The sequence below is a fragment of the Lactuca serriola genome, chromosome 4, assembly GCF_051521515.1.
Source record: "Lactuca serriola cultivar US96UC23 chromosome 4, Lser_US96UC23_V15, whole genome shotgun sequence".
Classification (NCBI taxonomy): Eukaryota; Viridiplantae; Streptophyta; class Magnoliopsida; order Asterales; family Asteraceae; genus Lactuca; species Lactuca serriola.
The window spans coordinates 165,716,595-165,721,698 of record NC_136411.1 but is presented as its reverse complement, the minus strand read 5'-3'; the positions used below and the strand labels follow the sequence as shown (position 1 = coordinate 165,721,698).

Genomic DNA, 5,104 nt, shown 5'->3' with positions numbered 1-5,104 from the left:
ACATATTTATATACATATTAATATTTGTTTTATGTGTGAGTGATTATCTTTCGCTTACACACACAACTCTCTCTCTCTCTCTCTCTCTCTCTCTATATATATATATATATATATATATATATATAGAGAGAGAGAGAGAGAGAGAGAGAGAGTGAGAAAGAGAGTGTGTGTGTGTGTGTTGTGTGTGTAACTGAGAGCGAAAGATAATCACTCACAATATATATATATATATATATATATATATATATATATATATATATATATATATATATATATATATATATAACTTTTTTTAAGTTGTGAAGCAGGACATATGCAACTAAAGACTAAATTCCATAAAAAAGCATTAAATTTTTATGAAAATTCGATTTTGACATTGTATTTTTTTTTTAATGTTGACACCCAAAATATGATGGCAAGAAGTAGTATTGTTATCTTGTCACTTCATCAACACCACACACATCAACATGCCACATTAGCTGGCAACATAGTTAACCTGTTTAGTGGTCAGAATTGTAATAATTTGGTTAACAATATGTTTAATTTGAGACAAAAAAAAATCACAGTGTGAAATCGAACTTCTTTGTAAACTTAGTGACTTTTGTTTAACTTTCTCTTTAATAAATCACTTTGAGTCTATGAAGATTGAGTATTAAAAAAATACATTATTCATTTAAGCTATGTCAAAATTTTCATCTTGGCAGTTTTCGATTTGGCTTTAAATGAATACTAAATTTTATAACAAAGATAAATTATTTTGATGGTTTCATCCATCACTGAATTTCTATAAGCTAAAAAGAATTAGCTTATATATGTCAAACAAAGCCTAAATCTTACCACAGAAACGAACGAATAATTCATATTAACGTCCTATTTGATCAAGGCATGAACAACTACTGTAAATATTACAAACAAAATTCAACTATCTTAATCCATAATAATTATTTTTCCTTAAAGTTAACATGAGTTGATTTACTTGAATTTGGGTACATAATCGTTCGATTTGAATTTTAAAAGGGTTAATAATATTACAAATTAGTTAACTACATTGTTTTTATATTTTAGAATACTTCAGGTCTAATTGCAAAGTCTAACTTTTTAAATCAAGATTTTACATTTTCTATTTACTCTTCAATAGATTAAACTCTACATTTGTATGACGTTTGGCCTTCAATAAATTTTCTATTTACTCTTCAATATATTAAACTCTGCATTTGTATGACGCTTGGCGTTCAATGACTATTATGCTCAATGACCGTTGAACTTTTAAATAGGAAAAAAGGAAAGTATTTTAATTCTTATATATAGGTTTCATTAAACTTTATAAAATTCAGTACATTGCATAAATATTTTTATATAGTTTTATGAAAAATATAATAAAGATGTAACAGTACATTAAACTTTAAAATATTTAATGAACCGTAAATATCCTAACGGAATTTTGCATTTCGAAATATTAAACTAATATATATTAATAATTAAATAATTCAACATCACATTAAAACCATTTATGGATTAACATTCACCACCTTCGGCCTTCGTTCCATTTAATAATGACATCATTAAACATTGTTTTCCTTCGTAGAACACCCCCTTTAGCGATAACATCTTGTATTGCCTGCCTAATCCAACCATTAACAAATGAAACCCATATCTAGAAACCACCCTCCTATAACCTTTGGGTTTGCCATTATTATCCTAATTCCATAACAACCTAATTTTCATGTGAGTAATTTGGGTTCTTCATGGTTACCCTTCATGGTATGGTCAATAAAAATTAAACATTAGAGTTACAAGTGTAAAAACCAATTAAGAAGTGACACATTAATTTATTGATTAATGGATAAACTGGTCCTTATAGTGTGAGTTAATTTTCATATATAATCCAAAATTAAGGATTATAAACTCATACACAAAATCTAACTCAAAATCAAATCAACCATAAATCTAAATCAAATAAACTCACAATCACCGAAATCAAATAAACCCACGTTCTAATTCTAACGGTTATATATAAATACGCATTCATCAATTAACATTGTTAACAATGGGGAACAAGATGAAATCTCAAGTTATATTCTTTATATTATCCGTTAATTAAATTTACCAATATCACCTTTTATCATATTATTAAAAAAATCTAGAAACTCACTTTTCAAAAATGATATACAACTATGCATCTTTTAAAAATTTAGAAACTGACTTCTCATTTATGGTTTTCTATAGAATCTAGTTTCCACTTTTTTTTATCATTTTTAAAAATCAAATATAATTGTAATTAAATATCAGGTTAAAATACTACACTAACCGTCAGAATGAAAATTACAATATAAAGTCATTTCTAAACTATGATGGAAAGTAAATATATGGTAATTGATATACTGTACAAGGATCATTATACAATATATTAAAATTATCCAATCTTAGCTACAGTAAAGTAGCTAAGGTTTGGCATAATTGACCCTTCATCTATTGCCTTAGCAAGATGTGATGGATTTCAACAGTAAAGTGTTGTTATTTTGCCAAGAATGGTCCCTCTAATGTTCTAAGAATTTTTGTCGCAAGACCTAATTTTTTTTGGAGGGGGTGTTTTGCGAATATGTGTATTCTTTTGTGGACACGTGACATAAAACTCGGTGTCACATACACACACGTGTCTTCCATTTATAATCCACTGCTTCTCATATCCAATAGCATATCGCCAGGTTTTTCCATCACCACCTCTGTTTCTTTTGTATACCGATAGAATCCTATTTTCCTTCTCCTGTTTCTCAGTCGTTCAAGAAATCTCTCATACATTGCTTCTCAAAATCAAACTTCCTCCTTCACCGGTGGCTTTCGACCGTACCGATGCCTCCAAAACCCACTTTCTCTCTCTAAACTCATCCAAAACTCTACTACAGTATCCATCGATCCGACTTCTAAAAATAGAGGGCATCGATTCCACATCTTCCGGGGTTGGGAGGAAGGAAAAATTGTTGGTCCCGTGTTGGTTTTGTGATGTTCAATCGAAGAAAAGGAAATCAGAATCGACGAAAAAGAGACCGGCTGGCCAGGTGCGTTCGTCGGCCCTCCACTGTTTCATATTTTCTTTTTGTCTTTCTCTATTAATAACTTCGGTTATCTCACCCCTGCTACTCCAAACCAAAATCGATTTATCCTCTTTAGTTCAACAGGGAAACAACAACGTGGTCGGATCGTTGGTGGTATATCTACTTATGGACTTAGTTTAATCCCTCCGCTCCTTGTCAATGTTTCCTCCACCGCCTCTCCCTGTTTGCTCTACCTTCGGAAAAAAAGGAGGGCAGCCGTCGTGACGGTGCCGACCACCGGAAAGTGCAAACAAACTCGATTAGGGCATAATGCAATCATTCATGATGCCAAAGGTAATTAATTAATTTTTTTGTAGTTTTTAGTTCACCTCTTTTACATGGATTACTTGCAGGTAAAATCGTCTTCTCACATCATGTTTATACGGACTCGAAACCATCGATTCGTGTGTGAGGTATAATTACCCTTTCTGAAGCATTTGTTTAAATGTAAAATCCGCTCTTTTGTGATGAAATACATACATATTACTTCTTTTTTGTACATTTTTTTTCTACAGATGATGTTCTTTAACCATTTTTTACATTCTCTGTTACTTGAGCCGTAGAATATCAGTGAGTTATGATACCTGAATTTGTTAGTGTGTTTATTTTTGTTAGGTTGAAAGTAGTGATCTTATTGCATATGGTCTGATACCTGAATTTGTTGGAAGGTTTCCAATTCTTGACAACTTATTAGCTCTTACAAAGCCTCAAACTGTCCCGGTACCTTTTCATTAACTGTAGGCATTAATTAACTACTTTTGGTAGGTGTGTTTCTTTTTGTTCTCAATAAGTCCTTTATACTATGGGTAAAGTAATGTGGATGAATAAGAAATAATGTTTTGTAGGTGCTACCTCAGCCAAAGAATGCATTGGGGAAACGGTACAACAAGTTATTTCAGATGAATCAACTAAGTATTCTTTCATCTCAACAGTCAATAGATTTACTAATGAAAAATGTTAGTTGTAATTGTTTATTATTTTTTGCAGGTTAACCTACACTATACAGAAAGTGCTTTGAGATTAATTGCAAGAAAAGCAATAACTAAGAACACTGGGGCCGTGGTCTGAGGGCGTTATTGGAAAACATATTGATGGATGCCATGTATGAGGTTTGTGTCTAAAGATTACTACTGTATTATTTTTTTTCTTTTTATAATGAAATGATAGAAATAGAATGATAATTTATAAATGTAATGCAGATTCCTAATGAAAGAACAGGTAAAGATATAATAGATGGTGTGGTTGTTGATGAGGAGGCAGTTGGGAGTGGCGCTAAAATCCTCCATGGTGAAGCTGCTCTTGCCCATTATCTATCACAACACTTCATAGGTAACTTAAAAGGTTTCATCCTATTTTTGATTTTTGATTAATTAATTAATTTTTGATTAATCTATCACAACACTTACAGGTAACTTGGAAGGAATATTTGCCCCTGGTTGGATAGGATATGGGAATGCTTATGCACCCAAAGAAGCAGATGATCAAGCTATGTCTGGTTATTGAACTGCTGCACGCTTATTTCCTGGGTAATTTATCTTTTTTCTTTTATTTAAATTAAAAAATGATAATATTATCAAAGTGTAATATGATTAAATTATTTGTTTTTAATCTTTAGGTGTCACTTACCTAAACTCGCCGAGCAGGTAGTAATTGTTATACCACATTCTTAAAAAAAATGTCTAAAATACCCTTTTCTTTATTTGGTTTGATGTAATTTCATTTTTCTTTGGTTGTGTATAGTTTTTTTTGCAAGCAAATGCAATATGTCCTTCGGATCCACTTGTCATGAACAAATTCACTGGGCACACAAAAGATGTCATGGGTTTGATCAACTGGTACTGGCTCTTTAGTCTTTCTTTTTATATCTTTTGATTGAAAGGGGCTATTGGTTAATTTTACATGTCTCATACGGTGGTCCAGCCACAATTGCAGACGCCATGATCCGAGGTCTCCCCTTCATTCTAAACGATTTGACCATGCAATTTTCTTATTAAAGTTGATTCTAGAATGCA

General features: G+C 31.5%; 1 pseudogene; it reads left to right on the top strand.

The window, feature by feature from the left end:
• Nucleotides 1-3,362: 3,362 nt before the first annotated feature.
• LOC145098979 (CLP protease regulatory subunit CLPX1, mitochondrial-like) lies at nucleotides 3,363-4,595 on the top strand (annotated as a pseudogene).
• The last annotated feature ends 509 nt before the right edge of the window (nucleotides 4,596-5,104 follow it).